The sequence below is a fragment of the Mobula hypostoma genome, chromosome 5 (assembly GCF_963921235.1).
Source record: "Mobula hypostoma chromosome 5, sMobHyp1.1, whole genome shotgun sequence".
Lineage (NCBI taxonomy): Eukaryota > Metazoa > Chordata > Chondrichthyes > Myliobatiformes > Myliobatidae > Mobula > Mobula hypostoma.
Window position 1 is genome coordinate 92293115 of NC_086101.1, and position 27107 is coordinate 92320221.

The following is a 27107-nucleotide window of genomic DNA, read 5'->3' on the forward strand; positions in this document are numbered from 1 at the left end:
TGGTGGAGGTTTTTGCACCTAAAGGAGGTTCTACCAGTTATTAAATACAAAGGTTCACATACATTTTCCAGCCTGGACTATAAATGATTAAACAATGTGTTCAATAAGTACATGAAAAGTACAATTGTTTGTGTGTACTAGTTTAGGCATATTGTGTTTGTCTATTATTGTGATCTAGATGAAGATCAGACCACATTTTGAGTAATTAAAGCAGAAAACCAGAAAATTGCAAAGGGCTCAACCTTTTCTTGCAATTGTATATATCTAGTCCCTTAGAATACCTTCCAATAACTTTCCTACAACCGATATCAGACTCACCGCCCTATGATTTCCTAGTTTGTTTACAGACTTTTTTTTTAAAAAAACAGCAAAACACCATTGGCTTTCCTCCAATCCTCTGGTACCTCTCCTGTCACTGAGGATGTTTTAAATAACTCTGTTAGGGCCCTGATAATTTCTGAACTTGCCTCCCGTAGGGTCTAAGGAAACACTTTGTCAGGCTCTGGGGATTTAGCCACCCTGGTTTGCCTCAGGATAGCAAGCACCTCCTCCTCTGAAATCTGTACAGGGTCCATAAATTTAATGCCACTTTCCCTCACTTCTATAGACTCTGTATCCATCTCCTGAGTAAATACAGATGCAAAGAATTTATTTAAGATCTTCCCCCATTTGGTTTGGATCCACACATGGATTACCATCCTAGTCTACCAGAGGACCAATTTTGTATCTTGCAAACCTTTTGCTCTTAACCTTTCTGTCGAATCCCTCAGGATTCTCCTTCAGGTTGTCTGCTAGAGTACTTCATGCCTCCTTTCAGCCCTCTTAATTTTTTAAGTGCTCTTCATAAGCACTTAATTTATTCTTACCCTCCTATACACCTTTTTTCTCTTAACCAGGGCCTTAATCTCTCTTGAAAACCAAAGTTCCCTACACTTGTTATCTTTACCTTTTATTCTGACAGGCACATAAAAGCTCTGTGCTCTCAAAATTTCACTTTTGTCCTAATCTACACTTGCCAGATCATTTCTGATACCATCAAAATTGGCCTTACTCCAACTTAGAATCTCAACCCGCAGATCAGACCTAACTTTGTGCATATTTACTTTGAAACTAAAGGCATTATGGTCACTAGATGCAAGGTTTGCCCTACACAATCCTTCTATCAACTGCGCTGTCTCATTCTCTAAGAGAAGATTTGATTTGATTCAACTTTATTGTCATTGTGCCGAGTACAGATACAAAGCCAGTGAAATGCAATTAGCATCTAACCAGAAATGCAAAGAATAGTGTTATTTACAAAATAACTGCGAATAAAGAGTAAGTGCTACAGCACACAAATACAAGTACTGAGACAGTACAATATGGGTGTACTGTATAAGCACAACTGCTTAGCGTTGTGATGTGAGGTTCAGTACGGTCACAGCGTCAGGGAAGAAGCTCTTCCTGTGCCTGCTGGTGCGGGAGCGGAGGCTCCTGTAGCGCCTACCGGATGGGAGGAGAGTAAAAAGTCCATGGTTAGGGTGAGATCATCCTTGATAATGTTTTTCGCCCTGCCCAGGCAGCGTTTATGATAGATGTTCTCAATGGTGGGCAATTGGGTGTCAATAATCCGCTGGGCAGTTTTCACCACACGCTGGAGTGCTTTGCGGTCTGATACGGGACAATTGCCATACCACACTGAGATGCAGTGGGTGAGTATGCTCTCAATGGTACAGTGATAAAAGTCTGTCAGTATCCTGGGACAGAGGTGAACTTTCTTAATGCTCTGCAGGAAATAAAGGCACCGTTTTGATCAGGATGGAAGAGTTCGGGGGACCAGGTGAGATCATCGGAAATATGGACACCAAGGAATCCAGTATTGCATGCCCACTCATTGGGACTTCTACATACTAATGAAGGAAACTTTCTTGAACACATTTGACAAATTCTGTCCCATCTAGTCCATTCACTGTATGGAATTCCCAGTCAATATGTGGAAAATTAAACTCACTACTATAACAATCTAATGTTTCTTGCAACAGTCGGAGACCTCTTTACAAATTTGTTCCTCTAAATCCCTGGGACTGTTGGGTGGCCTGTAATATAGCCCCATTAACGTGGTCATACCTTTCTCATTTCTCAGTTCTACCCATAATACTTCACTAATCGAGTTCTCCAGTCTGTCCTGATGGAGCACTACCGTGACATTTTCCCTGACCAGTAACACCACCACTCCCACTTTAATCCCTCCCACTCTGTCACATCTAAAACAATGGAACCCCAGAATATTATGCTGCCAGCCCTGCCCCTCCTGCAATGGCTACAATAGGCTCACCAATGGCTGCAATATCCTAATTCCAGGTGTTCATCCATTCTCTAAACTCTTCCACCTTTCCTACGATATTTCTTGCACTGAAATATATGCAGCTCAGAACACAAGTCACACTATGCTCAACCTTTTGATACCTGCCTTTGTCTGACGTCAAACCAACATCTGTCGCCACAACCTCTCCTAACTGTCCTGGCTCTCTGGTTCCCATACCCCTGCAATTCTAGTTTAAACCCCATGGAGCAGCATTAACAAGCCATCCAAATGGGATATTAGTCCCCTTCCAGTTCAGGTGCAAACCATCCCTTCTGTACAGGTACTACCTTCCCTGGTGGAGAGCCCAGAGATCTAAAACTTCTGTGCCATCCCTCTTACATCAACTCCTTGGCCATATGTAAAACTGTATAATCTTCCTACTTCTGGTGTCACTAGCACATGGCATGGGTAGCAATCCTGAGATCACAACCCTGGAGGTCCTGCCTGAACCTAACTCCCTGAACTCCCTATGCAGAAGCTCGTCACTCGTCCTACCCATGTCCTTGGTACCTACATAAACCACGACTTCTGGCAGTTCACCCTCCCACTTAAGGATGCTGAGGACTCAATCTAAGATACCCCCCTGGATCCTGGCACCTGGGAGAGAATATACTATCCAGGAATCTTGTTCTCAAACATAGAACCTCCTGTCCACTTCCCTAACTTATAAATCCCCTATCACCTCAGTATGCCTCTTCTCCCCACTTCCCTTCTGAGTCACAGAGGCAGATTTAGTCCCAGAAACCCAACGACTACGACTTTCCTCTGCGATATACCTGTTGTTTGGGGGGGGGGGGGGCCGGGAGAGAGAGAGAGAGAAGGATGGCCACAGGGGTATTCTCCACTGGCTCCTTAACCCTTTTCCCCTTCCTGTCTGTCACCCAGTTTCCTGTACCCTGCACCTTGAGTGCAACTACCTATACCACTCCTTCAGTCTCTCCAGTGATCCAGAGTTCATCCGGTTCCAGCTCTTTAACATGGATTGTTAAAGCTGCAGCTGGATGTACTTCTCAGTTGTAGCCATCAAGGACACTGCAGATCTCCCTGCCTTCCCACATCCCTCAAGATCTTGCACTATTTTGTCTGGCATCTCTACTGTCCTAGCTACGCAAACGTAAAGGGGGGGGGGGGGAACTCTACCTACAGCTTTTCTTTTTTGCTTTCTCTGACTGAAGCTTCTCTTTGCTGAAGCCTCGAAGAGCTACAGCCTCAAAATCACCACTCTACACCTACGATGGCTGCTGCACTTGCTCCCGCTTTCCTTTCATTTGTTCTTGCCAAATCCCAAACACTGACTGGTTGCTGGTCAGAGCTCCAAAAAAACACAAAACAAAAAAAGAAAACTGCCATGAGTTACTGCCTTTTTCTACTCCTGAGTGTAATTCCCTCCTCTCAACCCTCTAATCATATTCTGTCTATTCAAATGCTGGCAGATCCTGTCCCTCATAATTCCCCACTACCAGCCTATAGTTCACTGGCTGCTTCTTGCCAACCTTAAACAGAATAACATTAACTATCTCCCGGTGTTCAGGAAATCCACCAGTGACTAACAAAGGCGGCAATATCTCACAAGGACCTCTAATTTCTTCTCTGGCCTCCCACTAATTCTGAGGATGCATTAGGTCATGGGTTCTCATCCTTTTTTATGCCATGGATCCCTACCATTAACCAAAGGGTCCATGGATCCCAGACTGGGAACCTTTGCTCTCGGGATTTATCCACCTAATGCACTGTAAGGCTGCAAACACCTCCACCTAGGTCATACAAATCTCCTCTTAAACATCTTCACTATTTTCCATTATCTCTTGAGTAAATGATTTTGACAGTACAGAGTCATAGAGAAGTACAGCACAGAAAAATGCCCTTTCCCACATCTAGTCTATTTAAACTGCACTCCCATCGACCTTCACAGGACCATAGCCCTCCACATCCGTACTAACCATGTAGCTATACAAACTTCTCTTGAACATTGAAACTGAACTTGCATGCACTACTTGCGCTGGCAGTCATTCCATACTCTCCGAGAGAAGACGTTTCCCTTCATATTCCCCTTAAACTTCTTCCTTTTCACACTTAACCCATGATCTCTGATTATAGTCTCACCCAACCTCAGTGGGGGGGAAACCTATCTATACCCCTCATAATTGTGTACACCTCTATCAAATTTCCTCTCAATCTTCTGCGTTCTAAGGAATAAAGTTCTAACCTATTCACTCTTTAGAGGCCTCCCCCCCCCCACCCCACCGGACTCAGCAACATCCTTGTAATTTTTTTCTGTATTCTTTCAACCTTGTTTACATCAGGTGACCAAAACTGCACACAATACTCTAAATTGGGCCTCATCAACATCTTACACAACTTTAACATAATAGCTCATCTCCTGTACTCAATACATTGATGTATGACAGATGTGACAAAAGCTTTCTTCACAACCCTACCTACTTGTGAATTATAGACCTGTATTCTCAGATTCCTTTGTTGTACCACACTCAGTCCACATTCCTTTCACTGAGTAAGACCTACCTTGGTTGGTCCTACCAAAGTGCAAAATGTCACACTTGTCTACAATAAATTCCACCTGCCATTTTCAGCCCAATTTTCCAGATGATGCAGATCCTTCTGGAAGTCATGATAGCCTTTCTCACTGTCCAATACACCCCCAATCTTGGTGTCATCCACAAACTTGCTGATCCAGTTAGCCACATTCTCATCCAGATCATTGATATAGATGACAAACAACATAGGACCCAGAACCAGTTCCTGCTGCACACCATCAGTCACAGGCCTACAGGTCAGAGGAGAAATATTCAAAAATCCCACCCATCTCCTGCGGCACAAGGCATCGTTTACCCAACTGATCTCTAAGGGGACCTAGTCTCACCATAGCTATCCATTTAGCTATAGAATATCTTGGGATTTTCCACAAATTTACCTCCCCCCCCCCCATTTATGGGATGTGGGCGTCGCCAGCTAAGCCAGCGTTTATTGCCCATCTCTAGTTACCCTTGAGGTGGTAGTGATGAACTGCCTCTTGAACCGCTGCAGTCCCTGAGGTGTAGGCACACCCACAGTGCTGTTAGACGCAAGCTTAATTGTGCAAATTATATATGGACAAATGCAAAATCACGAACAGATTTTAAGAAAGCATGAAGTGATGCATAATCAGAACATCAGCCAAGTATTCATGCAAAATGAAGTCCAAATGGTGCAAGGAAGTGAACTACACAAATCATTAAAATTCTTTGTGAAGAGTGAAAAGCTGTGCAGTTGCAGATCCAATATATATGATCTGCACACCTCCAAAATACCCGGTAGAAAATTGAGGTGCCTCCTACAGCAGATCGTAAAGGACAACTAAAGTGAAGCATGAAATAAATTAATTAAAATGCAAGATGCTAAATGCACATTGAATCTTGGTACAGTCACATTTGCAAGGATGGGGCACAAGTCTGATCCCCATTTAAATAAAAGACAGAATGACACTGGAAAAAAAGCAAAATGAGGCAAAGCAGAAGAGACTGTATAATGTCAAATCAGATGACATACAGATTTAGCTGCTTCACTCGGTGATAAGAAAGCAAACCCTGCCACCAGGAGAAATACAAGACATATAGTATATAATTATTTAAGAAGCCACTCAAGAAATAGATAAAAGTACTAAAGAACAGATGGATATTCTAATCAGGTTAGAGGATTAAGAATGTGTGCAAGATCACATTAAGTATAAAGGCCAAATGAGCCAAATAGATTAATACTGGCTTGCAAAGAATTTACGTCAAAGTGTGGTTCTATCGTTGATCCCACCAAAAACACCCTGAAGGCCACTAATGATCAAAAACTCACTGGATAAGCTGTATAAATGCCATGACTTTAAGAGCAGAGCAGAAATGCCGTGTTCTACAAGACTGCCCAGTCTTCTTGTTGTAGAATCCAGTACCTCTGCTTCCTTACCATCTACAAAAGACAAATGAAGACCCTAATGGAAAATTCATCACTTACATAAAACATTGAGTATCTGTGTTAATACAATTCCTTGCTTAAATATTGTAGTCATGGATGTAAACATCACAGAAATAGATCCTTAATTCCAATTTGTTCATGCCAACCAAGATGTCATCCAGCTAGACCCATTTCCCTACGTTTGCCTCTGAACTTTTCCAGTACTTCTGCATCATGATGGAAGAGGTGAGCAGCTTCAAGTTCCGAAGTGTCAGCATCTCAGGGGATCTATCCTGGGCCCAATACATTGATGCAATCATAAAGGAGGCTTGCCAATGTTCTAGTTCATTAAGAGCTCGTGGAGTTTTGGTCACCAAAGATTCTTTAAAATATTTTTTTAATACACAGCTGCACGGTGGAGAACATTTGGATTGGCTGCATCACAATCTGGTACGCAGCCTCCAATGCACAAGATCGCATGATACTGCAAAGAGTTGTAAACTCAACTCATTCCATAATGAGCCCAACCTGCCCCGTCATCATGGACACCTTCCAGAGGCTGCGCCTCAAAACAGTGGCATCCATCACTCGGCATGTTTTTGTCGCATTACTACCATCGAGGAGGAGGTACAGAAACCCGAAAACTGACATTAAACACTTTCAGAATAGCTTTTTCCCCTGCACCATCAGATTTATGGAATGGTCCATTAAACCATGAACACTAACTCATTATTCATCTTCTGCACCATTCATCACACAACAGGGTAAACTTTAACGTTCACAACATATCTCAGTGATAATAAACCTCATTCTGACCCTTTTGAAAGTAGTAATTGTACCCACCTCTACTATTTCCTCTTTCATGTATCTACCACTGTGTGAAAAAGTTGCCCATCCTTTTTAAATCTTTCCTCCCTCACCTTAACCTTTGCTTTCTAGTTTAAGACTCCCTTCTCCTGATAAAGTCTGATCATTCACCTTACCAACACCTCTCATTATCTTATAAAACCCTTCAGCCATCTCCACTCCGGGGAAAAAAGGTCCCACCCCAGTTAATCCAGTCCTCCTTGTACATCAAGCCATACAGTCCCAGTAAATCTCTTCAGCACTCTTTCTTTAATGACATCATACCAATACTTAGGTAGCCAGAACTACAAACAGCATTCACAGTGAGGCTTTCAAAGTCTTCTAAATCTGTAACATAAATGTCCCAATTTTTGTTCTCAGTGTTTTGATTGAAGAAAACGTTGCCAAATGTCTGCTTCACCACCCTGTCTATCCATGTCACCAATTTCAAGGAAGCAACGTTCCTGTAGCCCTAATTCCCTTTGCTTCACAACACTTTCCAGGGCCCTACCATTTACTGTGCAAGTCCTGCTCTGGTTAACTTACTGAAGTTCGTACATGGCAATTGTCAAGAGCTGAAATTTGCACTCTCTGATCCACTTCTGAAGTTAGTCTGGATCGTCTTGTAAACTTGGTTAACTCTTTGCTGCCCACTACACCACCAATTTTAATATTTTGTTTTTTTTTTAAATCACAGATGAAAACTGCAGTGGACCCAGCAGACCAAACTTCTAAACAACATGCCCCCCCACCCCACTATCACACTACCTCCTTCTATCAAGCCAATTCTGTATCCAACTGTCCAGCTGGATTTCAAGTGATCTAATCTTCCAGGCCAACATACCATATGAGACTTCATCCACAGCTTTGCTAAAGTCCATGGTAAATACATCTATTGCCCTGCCCTCATCAAGCTCACCTCTTCCAAAAAAATCCTCAATCAAATTTCTTGAGACACAATTTCACACGCACTAAGCCATGCTGACTATCCCTAATCAGTCCTCGTCTTTCCCAGTTTTGGATAATCCTGCCCTTCAAAATTCCTTCCAGAAATTTTGATATCATTGATGTTCAACTCACTGCCCTAAAGTTGCCTGGCGAGATCTTGCAGCCACTCAGTAGTTAAATCAGCAATGCTGACATATTAGGCACATGTAGTACATATCTAAATTAAATAAACTTAGCTAAAAATATATAAATTTAATTAACACTCACCTATGCTAAAGGGACTTAGTTGTGGAGGTAGTAAACATACAGATGTGAGTAGTGGAAGTAACGGAATGAGCAGCACTATCGTCTGCAGTCAAGGATGTAACTGTCGTCTGTTCTGGCTGTTTATTCTACCTCTAGCAACTTTAAATTGGACAGTTTCTTTAAAAAATTGGTAAGGCTCCTTTTTAACAATTTATGTCAACACTGATTACCCTATCACTTTGGACCTCCGCCCTTTGCCCTGATTGTCAAAGGTAACGAATTTCATTTGTTCTTCAAAAAGTTAAGAAGATTTGTACCATCCCTGTGTTGTAAACATTCAAGCCATTGATGTTTCAACAGCGCGCTTTTCTTCTTCAGCTTGTGTCCCTGGATGCATAAAATCCTTACTCAAAACTTGTCCTGTGGAACTCCAACAATTCCACCATATCACCTCTTCAAAGTCAACTTCTTTAGCAAAGTTTAAGACTGTGTTGAACTTTAGGGACATACTGTGAAGTACTTTAAAGTTGTTGCCACATCTGAGCTCAACATTTCTCTCCTCTCTCTCCCCCCCACACCCACATTCTTGCATAAGCTCAGTTGCATACTAGCAGTATTTTTGATACCCTCGAGGACATTGTAGTCACGCCAAAATTCCAACTGTTGGCTTATCTTCACCACCTGTTTCCTTGATGGGCTAGAAGGTATTTGAATACAAGCCTTGGATGTTACTTTTGCTGCTTGATCAATGAGATGTCAAGGAGCAAGGAAGTTAGGATGAGTGGTATGGAATGTTGCATCCAACACCAAAGTCAAGAATATTACTGGGTAACTGCAGAACACTGGAGGGGAAGATAAACATGGGACATATTAGTAGCAGCAATAAACTCAAAGATATGACATCCTACATGCAGATTTTAAGGATTAAGAGACCTCAATTACCAGATTATGCCTTGTGGCATCCTGTGAAGTAACAGAAATAAGACAATAGTGCAAATGACCCAGTGAATGGAGACAGGGCGGAGGATAGTGTGTTATAAATAAAATAAACAGACAAAGCTTGAAACACTCAGCAGGTCAGACAGCAACAGCTGGTGCAAAGAAAAAGTTAATACTGCAGTTCAGAACTGCAAGAGATAAAGGTAACTAAGTTAGCGTGAAGGTGATATGAAGGAAGGAAAGGACAAAAGAAAGTATCGGTGATAGAACAAAAGGAATTTAGGAGGAGATTCTGCTTCTGTGTTGCTAATGACATGGCTAGTAAAATGTAGATTACATTAAAACAGGTTATATCGTAGACAAAGGTGTTCATTAAAAATTACAGTGGGATCATGATCAGTTGGATAAGTGGGACAAGGAATGGCAAATGGAGTTTGCACAGAACATTAGAGCATAGTACAGGCCCTTCAACCCATGATGTTGTGCCGACCTTTCAACCTACTCAGTCTAACCCTCCAGTTTTCTTTCATCCATATGCCTATCTAAGAGTCTCTTAAACTTCCCTAAAATATCTGCCTCCACCAACACCCCTACTATATTAATTCAGTTGAATGCAAGGCTGGTTTTTGGGAAGTCAAATCAGGAAAAGGCTTTCACAGTGAACAGTAGACCCTGAGGGAATGTTACTCAACAGAGGGACCTAGGAGAACAAGTACATGATTTCCTAAAAGTGGCACCACAGATAAACAGGATGGTGAAGGAGGCTTTTGGCACACTGGTCACCATCAGTCAGGAGCACAGAAGTTGGGATGCTACATTGCAATTGTACAAGTTTGTCAGTGAGGTCACACTTGGAATAGTGTATTCGGTTTTGGTCACCCTGCTACAAAAAAGATATCATTACACTGGAAAAAGGGGAGAGAAGATTTAAGAGAATATTGCCAGGATTTGAGGAATTGGGCGGACGAGGATTTAATTATTCCTTGAAATGTAATGAACTGAGAGGTGATCTTACAGAGGTGTATAAAATCATGAGGGTCATTGAGTGAATACACATTTTGTTTTTCCTCAGGGTTAGGAAAACAAGAACCAGAGCGAACACTTGGGGTGAAAGGTGAATGATTTAATAGGAACCAGAGGGGCAACATTTTATACATGTATATGGAATGAGTTGCCAGAGGAAGTGTTTGAGGCAGGAACATGGATAGTAAAAATACAGAGCAGGGGTTCCCAACCTGGGTCTGTATACCATGGTATTGGTCCGTAGCATAAAAAAGTTAGGAACACCTGATATAGAGGGGGTCAAAAGTGGGCAAATGGGGACTAAATTAGACGGGCATTTTTGGCCAACATGGACATTTTGGGCTGAAGAGCATGTTTTCATGCCAAATGAGCCCGACTACGCATGACAATTCGTTGTATGACTGTAGCTGTAGAACATGTAGGCATGCTATACTAAAGGAGTCAAAACATCAGAGTCGAAGACCACAAGTGAACTTCCAGTCAAGCGTACAATACTCAGTGTTACCAATGTAGTTTTTTCTACAATGAAAGAAATAAATGTAGGCTGGATAATCGCTTCACAGAACTGCAGGATTGACTGGAAGCTTCCAATTGCCTGCTACTTCTGTTTTCCATCCCATTCTCACCCACCTGCAGTCTTCTACATTGTTACAGCAAGCCCTAACGCCAGTTTCAAGAAATGCACCTGAACTTCTGTCTGGGCTTTCCAGATTCAATGTAAAATCCTTCATTTTTAGATAAGATGTTCTTTACGTCTGAACCAGAACTGGCCAGTTCTGCTGCCAAAAAAAAGCTGTCATCCTCACTTAGTTTTTCTTCATTCCATTAATACTGCTGGAAACACAGATAGAGACACACCGAATTTATTGATAACAGGGGGGAGGTCATCACTTCCCCGGCTTTAGGTTGACTCATTATACAGCCTAATGGCCGAGGGCAAGAATGACTACATATGACTTGCGACAGTGAGAGTAGGAATGGAATAAGATGGAGGATAAATGCGTGGCTGAGGGATTGGGGCAGGGATTCAAGTTTTTGGATCATTGGGACCTCTTTTGGCGCAGGTGTGACCTGTACAAAGAGTACAGGTTGCACTTGAATCCTAGAGGGACCAATATCCTGGCAGGGAGATTTGCGAAGGCTACTGAGGAGACTTTAAACTAGAATGGTTGGGGGGTGGGAATCAAATTGAAGAGACTAGGAGAGAGGAGGTTAATTCACAAATACAGAAAGCTAGTAGACAGTGTGTGAGGGAGGACAGGCAGGGGACAGAGAACGAGAGCACACAGACTGAAGATGTAGGGCAGAAGGGAGAAAAAGATAACAAGTCGTGTGCCCCATTAAGAATAAACAGAGAGTAAGATGTGGGGAGTTTCTTAAATGCATCTATTTTAATGCTAGGAGCATTGTAAGAAAGGTGGATGAGCTTAGAGCATGGATTGATACCTGGAAATATGATGTTGTAGCTATTAGTGCAACATGGTTGCAGGAGGGGTGTGATTGGCAACTAAATATTCCTGGATTTCGATGCTTCAGGTGTGATAGAATCAGAGGGGCAAGAGGGGGAGGTGTTGCATTGCTTGTCAGAGAAAATATAACAGCGGTGCTTTGGCAAGATAGATTAGAGGACTTGTCTAGGGAGGCTATTTGGGTGCAATTGAGGAATGGGAAAGGTGTAGTGACGCTTATAGGGGTGTATTATAGACCACCTAATGGGGAGCAAGAATTGGAGGAGCAAATTTGTAAGGAGATAGATATCTGTAGTAAGCACAAGGTCGTGATTGTGGGAGATTTTAATTTTCCACACATTGACTGGGAAGCCCATTCTGTAAAAGGGCTGGATGGTTTGGAATTTGTAAAATGTGTGCAAGATAGTTTTCTGCAGCAATACATAGAGGTACCAACTAGAGAAGGGGCAGTGTTGGATCTCCTGTTAGGGAATGAGATAGGGCAGGTGATGGAGGTATGTGTTGGGGAGCACTTCGGGTCCAGTGATCACAATGCCATTAGTTTCAATATAATTATGGAAAAGGATAGGACTGGACCCAGGGTTGAGATTTTTGATTGCAGAAAGGCTAACTTTGAGGAGATGCGAAAGGATTTAGGAGGAGTGGATTGGGACAATTTGTTTTATGGGAAGGATGTAATAGAAAACTGGAGGTCATTTAAAGGAGACATTTTGAGGGTACAGGATCTTTATGTTACTGTTAGGTTGAAAGGAAAGGTTCAGAGTTTGAGACAACCATGGTTTTCAAGGGATTTTGGAAACTTGGTTCAGAAAAAGAGAGGTATCTACAATAAATACAGGCAGCTTGGAGTAAATGAGGTGCTCGAGGAATATAAAGAATATAAAAAGAACCTTAAGAAAGAAATTAGAAATGCTAAAAGATGAAGCTGTTTTGGCAAGTAAGGTGAAAATAAATCCAAAGGGTTTCTACAGTTATATTAATAGCAAAAGGATAGTGAGGGATAAAATTTGTCCCTTAGAGAATCAGAGTGGACGGCTATGTGCGGAGCCAAAAGAGATGGGGGAGATTCTGAACAATTTATTTTCTTCGGTATTCACTAAGGAGAAGGATATTGAATTGTGTAAGGTAAGGGAAACAAGAAGGGTAGTTATGGAAAGTATGATTACAGAAGAGGAAGTACTGGCGCTTTTAAGGAATATAAAAGTGGTTAAGTCTCCGGGTCCGGACAGGATATTCCCTTGGACCTTGAGGGAAGTTAGTGAGGAAATAGAAGGGGCTCAAACAGAAATACTTCAAATGTCATTAGAAACGGGGATGGTGCCGGAGGACTGGCATATTGCTCATATTGTTCCATTGTTTAAAAAGGGTTCTAAGAGTAAACCTTGCAATTATCGGCCTGTGAGTTTGACGTCACTGGTGGGTAAATTGATGGAAAGTATTCTTAGGGTAGGTACATCCACACTACGCCGGATAATTTTGAAAATGAAGCCTTTTCTCTTTGTTTTGACCTTCTGTCCACACTGAAACGGCATTTTCATCCCCTGAAAACAGAGATTTTCAGAAACGATCTCCAGAATGAATAAATCTGAAAACACCTAATATCCGTTGTAGTGTGTACGGGGTAACCGGAGAGATTTAAAAATGCTGTCATAACACCACAACAACAATGCTTTTTCTGCTTCTGCTTGGTACTGCGCAAGCTGTTATAACGCGCAGTCGATGTGAATGGTGTGAGAGTTAAATTGTAAAGTGAGCTTTTTTGACTTTTTAAAAACGCTGTCAAGACGTGCCGGAACAGATGTTCGTTGTTTTCCTGAAAGCAACCACCTAACAATTTCAGAACAGACGGCAACGAAACTGAAGCCAGAAGGGTTAGAAATGTACTCACCAAATACTTTGACCCAGAGCTTACTGAATAAATAAGTATACTCACTTTGCCCTGTTTTCTGTCCTTACTCGTATGAAAGTGGTTCACCTATTTATGCAAGTACTTCTCTGACAATAGATGTGTAACAGCCTAATGTAACACTGTATGGAAATACAAGACAACACTGATGCAGACGTTTTATACATTTAATAAGGTGCTTTATTAATGCAACAGAGTTAGTCAGTTTTCCAATGTTCATCATCAGCTGCGTCATACTGTCCGTGAACTCCATACGCTCCAGTATTTGTTTTTTTTAGTTTTAAGTCCTCTTGCTCGACAGCCAAGAGCAAGTCCTTTTAAGTTTTTCTACTCTGTAACTGGACAAATGCACACCAAGTATACCATTTCCTCTTCGCTTGTTTTCTGTGTGTCCTGCGCGTGCCCAGTAGGAGGAGATTCGCCCAAAATATCTGTCTAATGTGGACGGAGATATTTTGAAAAACGCTTAGTGTGGACGCCTGTTGTTTTTACTCGAAACCGGTGTTTTCAAAATTATCCGGCGTAGTGTGGACATAGCCTTAGAGATGGCATATATAATTATCTGGATAGACAGGGTCTGATTAGGCAACATGGATTTGTGCATGGAAGGTCATGTTTGACAAATCTTATTGAATTTTTTGATGAGGTTACTAGGAAAGTTGACGAGGGTAAAGTGGTGGATGTTGTCTATATGGACTTCAGTAAGGCCTTTGACGAGGATCCACACGAAAGGTTAGTTAGGAAGATTCTATCATTAGGTATTAATATCGAAGTAGTAAAATGGATTCAGCCGTGGCTGGATGGGAGACGCCAAAGAGTAGTGGTGGATAACTGTGTGTCAGATTGGAGGACGGTGTCTAGTGGTGTGCCTCAGGGATCTGTACTGGGTCCAATGTTGTTTGTCATATATATTAATGATCTGGATGATGGGGTGGTAAATTGGATTAGTAAGTATGCAGATGATACTAAGATAGGTGGAGTTGTGGATAATGAAGAGCTTGCAGAGATTTAGGCCAGTTAGAGTAGTAGGCTGAAAGATGGCAGATGGAGTTTAATGCTGATAAATGTGAGGTGCTACATTTTGGTAGGACTAATCAAAATAGGACATACATGGTAAATGGTAGGGCATTGAAGAATGCTGTAGAACAGAGGGATCTAGGAATAATGGTGCATAGTTCCCTGAAGGTGGAATCTCATGTGGATAAGGTGGTAAAGAAAGCTTTTGGTATGCTAGCCTTTATTAATCAGAGCATTGAGTATAGGAGTTGGGATGTAATGTTGAAATTGTATAAGGCATTGGTAAGGCAAAATTTGGAGTATTGTGTACAGTTCTGGTCACCGAATTATAGGAAAGATGTCAATAAATTTGAGAGAGTACAGAGGAGATTTACTAGAATGTCGCCTGGGTTTCATCTCCTAAATTACAGAGAAAGGTTGAACAAGTTGGGTCTTTATTCTTTGGAGCGTAGAAGGTTGGGGGGGGGGGCGGGAGATTTAAATTATGAGGGGAATAGATAGAGTTGACGTGGAAAGGTTTTTTCCATTGAGAGTGGGGGAGATTCAAACAAGAGGACATGAGTTCAGAGTTAAAGGGCAAAAGTTTAGGGGCAACATGAGGGGGAACTTCTTTACTCAGAGAGTGGTAGCTGTGTGGAACGAGCTTCCAGCAGAAGTGGTTGAGGCAGGTTCATTGTTGTCATTTAAAGTTAAATTGGATAGATATATGGACAAGAAAGGAATGGAGGGTTATGGGCTGAGTGCAGGTCGGTGGGACTAGGTGAGAGTAAGCGTTCGGCATGGACTAGAAGGGCCGAGATGGCCTGTTTCCGTGCTGTAATTGTTATATGGTTATATAGCACTCTCTGGAGTGTTGCAGTTGTCTTAGTCTATTCCTAAAAGTGCTTCTCTGTTCAGCCAAGGTGGCATGCAGAGGGTGATAAACATTGTCCAGAATTGCCAGGATTTTCCATCGGGTCCTTCTTTTACCACAGCCTCCAGTGTCCAGTTTGACTCCTATAACAGAGTCTTTCTAATCAGTTTATTGAGCCTGTTGGCATCACCCGAGTTGATGCCATTGCCCCAGCACACCACCACATAGAAGATTGTACTAACAACAGCAGACTGATAGAACATGTGAAGGAGAGGACCTCAGTCTCCTCAGGAAGTAGAGGCGACTCTGGCCCTTCTTGTACACCACCTCTGTGTTGGTGCTCCACTCAAGTCTGTCATCCAGGTGCACCCCCAGATACTTGTAGGTCCTCACCACATCCACGTCCTCACCATCAATAGTAACAGGGAGCAGTGCAGGCTTGGTCCTCCTAAAGTCCACCAACTGCTCCTTTGTCAAATGGTGCAAGCGGAATCATCTGCAGCCCAACATCAGTAAGACAATGTCCTCCACCAGGGCCCTGTATTTATCCTCCCATGCTCCCTTTACATACCAATTATTACTGAAACATCAGAGAATGTCTGCAGATAACATGACTCTGCTGTATTAAGTCTAAGGTATACAGGGTAAACAGGAAAGGAGCTAATACAGATCCCTATTAGGCCCCAGTGCTGCTCATAGCCATGTCTGACATACAGCTCTGAAGCCACACAAACTGTGGCCTGCCAGTCAGGTAGTCCATTATCCAGGATACAATGGAAGTGTCAACCTGCATTAAATGGAGCTTTCCCCCCAGCAATCAGGGCTGTATGGTATTGAAGGCACTTGAGAAATCAAAAAACACGATCCTCCCAGTGCTGCCCTGCTTATTCAAATGGGAGTAGGCTCTGTTCAGCAGGTAGATGCCAGCATCGTAGACTCCAATGTGCTCCTGGTAGGCAAACTTCAGGGGATCGAGGGCTGATCTGACCAGCTTCTCTAGGGTCTTCATGATGTGTGAGGACAGGGCCACTGCACAGCAGTCATTCAAGACTTTCAGTTGGCTCAAAAGATGTGAAAATCACCAGCTAATTGCAAATACACTTTGACATTGTCTCACCTTATCACATAGCTCAACACATAAGCAACTCAATTACCAGTTTTGTTTGTTCCTTGCCTAGTTTGTTTGAATAGTCTTTGATCTGAAGCATTTTCTGGTTTTTACACACACAATGGCGGGTCAAGTAGCAACTATGGAAATAAATCAACAGCTGACGTTTCAACTGAGACCCTTCATCAGGACTGGAAAAGGAGGAAGAAGCCAGAATAAGGTGAGGGGAGGGGAAAGTGTACAAGCTAGAAGGTGATAGGCACAGCCAGGAGGGTGCAGAAGGAAGTAAGAATCAGGTAAGAAAAGGTAAAAGCCTGGAAAAAAAAGCAATCTGACAGGAGAGGAGAGTGGACCATGGGGGAAAGGGAAGGAGAGGTAATAGGCAGGTGAGAAGACAAGAGAGCCAGAATGGGAAATGGAAGAAGTTGAAAGGGGTGGTGGGGGGGGGAATATTATTGGAAGTAAGAGAAATCAATGTTCATATCAACATGTTGAAGGCTACCCAGATGGAATATGAGGCATTGTTCCTCCAAACTGAGATTAGTTTCATCGGGCATAGAGGAGGCTATGGACTGGAGGCAAAGAATGGATTTAAAACTGTTGTCAACTAGGAAATCATGCTTTTTGCTGATGGAGCAAAGGGTTCGACAAAGTAGTCCTCCAGTCTAGGTTGGGTCTCACCAATGTAGAGGAGGCAGCATTGGGAGCACCGGATACAGCAGACAAACACAACTTCACAGTTGAAGTGTTGCCTCACCTGGAAGGACTATTTGGGGCCCTGAATGGAGTTGAGGGAGGTGGTAGAAGAGCAGATGTGTCACTTCTTCTAGGAGGGAGATTAGTAGGGAGAGATGAATGGATAAGGGAATCATAGATCCCTGCAGAAAGAAATATCCTCTCTACATCCACTGTATAAAGGCCTTTCACCATTTGATATGTTTCAATGAGGTCACCCCTCATTCTTCTGAATTCTAGTGAATACAAGCCCAGATCCATCAAATGCTCCTCATATAACAAGGTATTCAATCGTGGAATCATTTTCATGAACCTCCTTTGAACCCTCTTCAGTTTCAACACATCCTTTCTAAGATCAAGGACCCCAAAACTGCTTACGATACTCCAAGCGAGGCCTCAGCAGTGCTTTATAAAATTTCAACATGACATACTTGTGTTTATATTCTAGTCATCTTGAAATGAAAGCTAACATGGCATTTGCCCTCCTCACCAGACTCAACCTGCAAATTGATGTTTAGGGAATTCTGCACAAGGACTCGCAAGTCCCTCTGCACCCGAGGTTTATGTATTTTCTCTCCATTTAGAAAATAGACAACCCTTTCATTTCTTCTACCAAGTGCATGACCATAAACTTCCCAACATGGTATTCCATCTGCCAATTCTTTGCCCATTCTCCTAATCTAACTCGTTCTGTAGCCTCTCTACTTCCTCAAAACTATCTGCCCCTCCACCCATCTTCATATCATTTGTAAACTTTGCAATAAAGCCATCAATTCCATCATCCAAATCATTAACAAACAACGTAAAAAGAATTGATCCCAACACAGACCCCTGGGGAACACCACTAGTCACCCACAGCCAGCTAGAAAAGGCTCCCTTTATTCCCACTTTTTGCCTCTTGCCAATTAGCCACTGCTTTACCCATGCTAGAATCTTTCCTGCAATACCATAGGTTCATAGCTTTTTCAGCAGCCTCATGTGTGGCACCTTGTCAAAGGCCTTCGGATAGCACAGAAACAAGCTCTTTAGCCCAATTATTTTATGCCAACTTAAGCTAGCTTCATGTGCCTGTGTTTGAGCCATAGCCCTCTAAACCTCTGGTATCCATGTGGCCGTCCAAATACCTTTAATGTACTAGCCTCAAGCACTTCCTCTGGCAGCTCTTTCCATATCTCGACCATTTTGGATGACAATGTTGCCCCTCAGGTTCTTATATCGCTTCCTTCTCATTTTAAACTTATGACCTATTTCTCTTGGTTCCCCAACCCTGGGAATAAGATTGTGCACATTCATCCTATCTGTAACTTTACACATCTCTAAGAGCCAAGTCCCAGTCTGCTCAACTTCTCTCCACAACTCACATCCTTAAGTCCCAACAACATCCTTGTACATCTCCTATGCACTCTTTCCAGCTTAACTGTATCGTTCCTAATGGATAACCAAACACAGTATTCTAAATGTAGCTTCACCAACAAAATGTACACTTGTAATCTGATGGAATTTCATCAAGGAACACACATCAAAGTTGCTGGTGAACACAGCAGGCCAGGCAGCATCTCTAGAAAGAGGTACAGTCGACATTTCGGGCCGAGACCCTTCGTCAGGACTAACTGAAGGAAGAGCTAGTAAGAGATTTGAAAGTGGGAGGGAGAGGGGGAGATCCAAAATGACAGGAGAAGACAGGAGGGGGAGGGATGGAGCCAAGAGCTGGACAGGTGATTGGCAAAAGGGATATGAGAGGATCATGGGACAGGAGGCCTAGGGAGAAGGGGGGGGGGGAAGAAAACTCAGGATGGGCCAGGGGTATAGTCAGAGGGACAGAGGGAGAAAAAGGAGAGGGAGAGGGACAGAGGGAGAAAAAGGAGAGGGAGAGGGACAGAGGGAGAAAAGGGAGAGGGAGAGGGAGAAAAGGGAGAGGGAGAGGGAGAAAAGGGAGAGGGAGAGGGAGAGGGAGAAAAGGGAGAGGGAGAGGGAGAAAAGGGAGAGGGAGAGGGAGAAAAGGGAGAGGGCGAGGGAGAAAAGGGAGAGGGAGAGGGAGAAAAGGGAGAGGGAGAGGGAGAAAAGGGAGAGGGAGAGGGAGAAAAGGGAGAGGGAGAGGGAGAAAAGGGAGAGGGAGAGGGAGAAAAGGGAGAGGGAGAGGGAGAAAAGGGAGAGGGAGAGGGAGAAAAGGGAGAGGGAGAGGGAGAAAAGGGAGAGGGAGAAAAGGGAGAGGGAGAGGGAGAAAAGGGAGAGGGAGAGGGAGAAAAGGGAGAGGGAGAGGGAGAAAAGGGAGAGGGAGAGGGAGAAAAGGGAGAGGGAGAGGGAGAAAAGGGAGAGGGAGAGGGAGAGGGAGAGGGAGAGGGAGAGGGAGAGAAAGTGTGTGTATATAAATAAAAAACAGATGGGGTACGAGGTGGAGGTGGGGCATTAGCAGAAGTTCGAGAAGTCAATGTTCATGCCATCAGGTTGGAGACTACCCAGACAGAATATAAGGTGTTGTTCCCCCAATCTGAGTGTGGCTTCATCTTTACAGTAGAGGAAGCCGTGGATAGACATATCAGAATGGGAATGGGATGTGGAATTAAAATGTGTGGCCACTGGAATTTCATCAAGATAGGCAAAACACTGCATTTACAAAAATGCAACAAAGCATGGTGATATTCAATAAATGAGAAGATATGGAACAATGAGGAAGAATGCAAGAGTTGTGGATTATATATCTACAGATCATTAAAAGTGAGACAGGTCAAAACGTAGTTAAGTCTGAAAAGAGCAATTTCTCTTATTGGTCAAGGTCCAAAAGTAGAGAGAAATATGTTGGACTAAGTTCAACCATAGCTCAGGTATAGTTCAAGTAACTACTTAAGTCTAAGGATGTGATTGTGATGCTATTCTACTTCTTTAAGCAATGAATAATCATGCTAGGAGGTAATTTGCTTTGGGCTTTGATCCAATTGACCAATACAGGTGCACATTCCTTTATTCGAAATTCTGAAATCCAAAAAGCTCCAAAAACCGAAGTTGTTTTCACTGACAGCTGACGTCACTCAGGTGTGACGTGGCAGCACTAGCAGAGGCCGCCAGATGTCAGTTGTGGCTCAGAGCTCGTACTGGTTACACATGCATTTGCTGTTTGCTGATATTTTGTGTCCACTGTTGACTTTGTGTTTAATTTCACTGTGAAAATGTCAAAAAGAGCTGCAGGTGCTCCTGTTGGTAACAATGAGAAAAAGAGAAGGAGTTTTCTCTATCAATAACGCAGAAAGAGGAGTTATTGCAGAAGCTTGATCGTGGTGTGTCTGTGCGGTGTCTTAATGAAGAAAATAGTGTCAGAACTACCACTGTATATGATTTAAATAAACAGAAAGACAAGTTACTGAAGTTTTATAGTGACAGTGAAGTTCTACATTTATTCCAATAACTCATTTACCATGTGTTTGATTCGGTTCGTTTGAATCTGTATATCTTTATATTTTATTGAATGTTTTTGTTGTAAATAAAACTTCTTGTCATTATTCCCTAAACAATACAGTATAACAATTATTTACATAGCATTTACATTGTATTAGGTATTATAAGTAATTTAGAGATGATTTAAAGTATACGAGAGGATGTGTGTAGGTTTGGTGCACCGCTGGGTCTTAAAGTCCACTGCACAGAAACAGATTAAATAAGGGACTTGAGCATACGTGTTTTTTGGTATGGGGGGGAGGGGAGAGGGGTCTGAAATCTAAAATTCTGAATTCCGAAATGCACTTGGCCCCAAGGATTTCGGATAAGGGATTGGGGACCTGTGCTTCCAAATATCAAATTTTCCCACAATGCTGCCTTCTTGCACACATTATGGAGAAAGTAAATTCACAGCTTTTGCACTTTGATTTTGCTAGATTTCTATGAATTTTCTTTCTATCACAGGAGCTTCAGTTTTTCAATTCCTGAAGTTATAGCTTTTTGTCTACTATGAATACAGGTTTCCTCCACCATCCGAAGATAGAGTGTTCTTATGAAATAGTTCGTAAGCCGGAACGTCGTAAGGTGAAGAAGCAATTACCATTTATTTATATGGAAAAAATTTGTGAGAGTTCACAGACCCAAAAAATAACCTACCAAATCATGCCAAATAACACAAAACCTAAAATAACAGTAACATATAGTAAAAGCAGGAATGATATGATAAATACACAGTCTATATAAAGTAGAAAAACTTTTCTACAATCATTGCCGCACTGTCCACCGTAGCGAAAATCTCACACAAGCGCTCTCGGCAGAAACACTCTCTCCAGTAACCTTTAAGCTATGAAGCTGCCAAATCATACCAAATAACACAAAAATACACAGCCTATATAAAGTAGAAATAATGTATGTACAGTTTAGTATCACTTATTGGAATCGGAAAGACAGCGCCGAGCACACTGATGATGGTGTGTTAGGCTGAGTCATTGGAGGTTGGGGTGGTGCAGTGGTCCCCAACCTCTGGGCAGCGAATCAATACCGATCCACGAAGCATGCAGGAATACAGCGGTAGCCGGGACACACCCAGCACATCTTTAAGAAAAAAGCTGAAATAAAAAGCTAATTAATTAGGTGCCGCCCGGCATGTAAATGTCGGCCCAGTCCAAATCACCTCTGATCCAGGCCCACATTTACGTGCCAGGCGGCACCTAATTAATTAGAAACACAAAATAATCTGCAGATGCTGTAAAAGATCAAAGCAACACTTTCAGTATGCTGGATGAACTCAGCAGGTCAGGCAGCATCAGTCAGAAACAATGAGTCGACGTTTCCGGCCGGAACCCTTCGTCAGGACTGAAGAATGAAAGATCGGGAAGGACTTGAAGAATGCTTGTGGTGTCAGGACTGAAGAATGAAAGATCAGGAAGGACTTGAAGAATGCTTGTAGTGTCATTTGAAAGACCAGTAATTTGAGAGACAAAGGGGTGGGGGAGGGGAAGCATTGACATCATAGCCCTGAAAACAATGGGTAGTAGAAGAAGGAGGCGGAACCATGAAGGAGATGGGGGAGGGGGTAGAGTGAAATAGGGATAGAGGAAGGGAGGGGGAGGGAATTACCAGAAGTTGGAGAATTCTATGTTCATACCAAGGGGCTGGAGACTACCTAGACAGTATATGAGGTGTTGCTCCTCCAACCTGAGTTTAGCCTCATCATGGCAGTAGAGGAGGCCATGTATGGACGTATCTGAATGGGAATGGGAAGCAGAGTTGAAGTGGGTGGCTACCAGGAGATCCTGTCTGTTGTGGCCGACGGAGTGGAGGTGCTCGACGAAGCGATCCCCCAATCTGCATCGGGTTTCACCGATGTAGAGGAGGCCGCACCGGGAGCACCGAATGCAATAGATGACCCCAACACCCCAGCAGCCTCCGGATCCAGCACATTATCCTCCGCAACTTCCGCCACGTTCAACAGGACCCCACCACTAAGCACATCTTTCCCTCTCCACTTTCCGCAGGGATTGGTCCCTCCGCGACTCCCTTATCCACGTGTCCATCCCCACTGATCTCCCACCTGGCACTTATCCCTGTAAGCGTAAGTGCTACACCTGTCCCTACACCTCATCTCTTGCCACCATTCAGGACTCCAAACAGTCCTTCCAGGTGAGACAACACTTCACTTGTGAGTCTGTTGGGGTCACCTATTGCATCCGGTGCTCCCGGTGCGGCCTCCTCTACATCGGTGAAACTCCATGCAGATTGGGGGACCGCTTCGTCGAGCACCTCCACTCTGTCCGCCACAACAGACAGGATCTCCCAGTAGCCACCCACTTCAACTCTGCTTCCCATTCCCATTCCTATTCAGGTATGTCTACACATGGCTTCCTCTACTGCCATGATGAGGCTAAACTCAGGTTGGAGGAGCAACACCTCATATACCCTCTAGGTAGTCTCCAGCCCCTTGGTATGAACATAGAATTCTCCAACTTCCGGTAATTCCCTCCCCCTCCCTTCCTCTATCCCTATTTCGCTCTACCCCCTCCCCCAGCTCCCTCATGGTTCCGCCTCCTTCTTCTACTCCCCATTGTTTTCAGGGCTATGACATCAATGCTTCCCCTCCCCCAACCCTTTGTCTTTCAAATTACTGGTCTTTTAACTGACGCTACAAGCATTCTTCAAATCCTTCCCCATCTTTCATTCTTCAGTCCTGACGAAGGGTCTCGGTCTGAAACGTCGACTGCACCTCTTCCTAGAGATGCTGCCTGGCCTGCTGTGTTCACCAGCAACTTTTATGTGACTATGCTTGTCTGCCTAGCCTCGTGCATTTTTCCATCATATAGTTCTTTGTAAGCACTCAAACCATCCTGCAAATATGCCCTAAAGCTACATACCCCTTCAAAATTAAAGTCATACTTTTCTGCAATCATTGCAGCAAATATCTCACACAGTTGCTTCACGTTCAGTCCTGGACGACTTCACTTTCGGTCCATTTCGCTGCTGCATTTGGTTTAGATTATCCTTTCCTCTTCCAAATGAATCAGCTTTTCATCTATCAGTTCTTGGTCATGGGATGCTAAGTGTAACACCTTTACAAGCTCTTTTAGGCTTTTCCGGTACCTTAGAACTCATCTTGCTAACGGATGCTCAAAATAAATCGAGATAAAGCACAGATGCTCACAGGCATGTGTTTAAGCAATGCCGGCTAGAATGCATTTCCAGGGGAGCAGCCTGGTTGCTCGGGGCGCGTGCTGCTTTTTCTCGCACGCTGCCTTTTATCAACAGTGAAAACACCTCCTGTTAACGAAAACAGGTAACTAATGTAGGTCTTTCGTAACAACGAGGTTTCGTAAAGCGAACATTCGAAAAGTGGGGGACACCTGTATTCCAATTTAACCTTAAGTTGTCTTTTCAAACAAGATCCCTGGTTAAGAGATTTCTTATTAAGATTTTCAATGCAAATACAGTACATTATTCAACACTGCCTATAAGCATTCAATGAAAAGGCATGTCTTAGCTACTCCACTGATGAATGTGATAAAGCAGTAGTTTAGTTTACAGTTTGAATACTAACAGTGCAGTCAGTTAGGGTGGTGTCAGTGAGCCAGCATGCCTCTAGAAAAAAAACTGGACTGAATGCAGCACAAATTAACAATTGAAAATCTTAATTATTAGAACATTTATTTATTGATTTATTTCTTATAACAGTGGAGAGTAGGCCTTCTGGCCCTTCAAGCCACACCACAAACCCCTCCAATAAACTCAATTAACCCTAATCTAATCACAAGACAATTTACAATGACCAAGTAATCTACCAAGAATATCTTTCAACAGTGGGAGGAAACTGGAAGACCCAGAGAAAACCCATGCACACATGGGAACAGAGACTCCTTATAGAACAGTGGCGGAACTGAACTGAAACTTGCGCGAACCGCCAAGCTACTGTGACACCTATATGTAACATAATATGAAAGTAGCTTGAATTGTCATTCAATTCAGTAAAAGATATCTAATAGCACAAAATTACATTTTGTTCATGAAATTACCACCCAAAGAGCACAGAAATTATTATTATAGGGTAACAAAGTGTCATAACAGTGAAGTAATGACTGACCTTTTGCAATCAGAGCTGACATAAAAGTTAAGCTTCTATTATAGTAGAGAACAGAGCTTTCTTCCCTTTCGCTGCAGTCCCTCACAATTGAGGACTTGCTTCTACCTTCCGAGTGAATGACAAGGAGAGTGGCAATACTTAGGAGGTGCTGTGTGCTTTCAGGTATTCACGCTGGGCTTCTCAGTGCTCCTAATATCTGGACGCAAAGTTTACAATGCCACTCCATGTGCTTCTTTTCAGCAGGGAGCTTTATTCCACAGTTAACATCTACTCTGACAAGGAGTGAAAGCCAAAGAGCTGATTATTGACTACAGGAGGAAGAAACCAGAAGTTCAGGAGACAGCCCTCATTTGGGGAACAGTGTTGGGGAGGGTCAGTAACTTTAAATTCCTTGCCATTATCATATCATAGTATCTGTCCGGGAATCTGCAACTGCCATCTCAAAGCCTCTACTTTCTTAGAACTTTGCGTAGATTTGCCATGTCATCTAAAACTTTAACAAACTTCTCTCGATACACAGGAGAGAACACAGGTGCATCACAGCCTGGTATGAAAATACCAATGTCCTTGAATGGAAAAGCCAACAGACAGTAGTGGATATAGCCTAGCCCATCACAGGTAAAGGCCTCCTCAGCAATGAGCAAATCTACTAGAAGTACTCTTGTGGGAAAGCAGCATCCACCATCCGGGCCAAGTTCTCTTCTTGCTGCTGCCATCAGGAAGGAGGTACTGGATGATAAACCACCAGGTTTAGGAACAGCTATTACTCTTCAACACTCAGGCTCCTAAAGCAGTGTAATTACTGTACTTCAGTGTTGACTGAACACAACCAATCCACTCACTTTCAAGGACTCTACAACTCACACACTCAGTATTTATAATCACACGCAAACTGCACATGCGAAGGTGGATGGTAGCGTAGTGGTGAGCACAATGCTTTACAGTACCAGCGACCTGGGTTCAATTCCTGCTGTGACCTCTAAGGCAGCGGTCCCCAACCACCGGGCCGCAAAGCATATGCTACCGGGCAGCGAGGAAACTATATGATTTGGCGAGATGAGTCAGCTGCACCTTTCCTCATTCCCGGTCACGCACTGTTGAGCCATTACGCATGCGAGGTCATTAGCGCGTCATGCGTGTCAGCGCGGGAAGGAGATCAACTCCTCGAGCTTGCAAATCATAGTCATACTTTATTGATCCCAGGGGGAAATTGCTTTAAATTTCGGCGGGCTGAGAAGTATGTTTCACATAACATCTCTGCCAGCATTCTGGATCAAAGTCAAGGCTGAACATCCTGAGATAGCCACGAAAGCACTGAAAACGTTGCCTCCATTTCCAACATATCTCTGCAATGAATGCAACGAAAACTAAATTGCGGAATAGACTGGACAGAAGGAACCCCCTTCCAGTATCGCTGCCTCCCCTCACCCCTCGATGGGACCATCTTGTTGCAGGAAAACAAGCCCAGGGCTCCCACTGACTCAGCGATATTGGTGTGTTACAATGATTATATATGTTCATACAGGAAAAACAATTACAGCACGGGAACAGGCCATCTCTGCCCTTCTAGTCCGTGCCGAACGCTACTCTCACCTAGTCCCACCGACCTGCACTCAGCCCATAACCCTCCATTCCTTTCCTGTCCATATACCTATCCAACTTTTCTTTAAATGATAATGTCCAACCTGCTTCTGCCACTTCTACTGGAAGTTCGTTCAACACTTACTCCAAGCTCCCCTGTCCTTCCCTGATAATTGATTTCACTATATTCATGCGAGGAAAATATGCGCTGTGTGTTTAATATTAAATTCGTTAGATAAACCCTTTTAGAAACGAAATTGAGTGTATTAGCCACTTATCACCTATATTCCGGTCGTGATCAACAACCCCCTCTCCCCCCCGAACAGAATCGCCAAAAAGGATTTGCCAGGGGGAAAAAAAATCGGCAGGTCACGATGCGCATGCGCACTGGTGCCCGCGCAAGGCTTCATGGCCATTGTAGTCTTTCTCTGGGTAAACACAACGTATTTATGCTACTCTTGTCCGTTGGCAATCCTACCACGCACACCCCCCCCACCTCCAACGGATCGGCCGGTCCGCAAGAATATTGTCAATATTAAACCGGTCCGCAGTGCAAAAAAGGTTGGGGACCCCTGCTCTAAGGAGTTGGTACATTTTCCCTGTACCATATGGG

The 27107-nt window shown here is 43.3% G+C and overlaps 1 protein-coding gene across 20 annotated transcripts in view; it reads right to left on the reverse strand.

Moving 5' to 3' along the window:
• LOC134346861 (R3H domain-containing protein 1-like) overlaps nucleotides 1-27107 on the reverse strand; it is a 171628-nt gene that overhangs the window by 133200 nt on the left and 11321 nt on the right. Inside the window, exon 2 of one of the 20 annotated variants that reach the window (XM_063048642.1) lies at nucleotides 6188-6298. The exons of the other annotated variants lie outside the window; for them this stretch is intronic. The gene's annotated coding sequence lies outside the window, so the exon portion shown is untranslated. The remainder of the gene's footprint in view (nucleotides 1-6187; nucleotides 6299-27107) is intronic. 20 annotated transcript variants of the gene reach the window in all.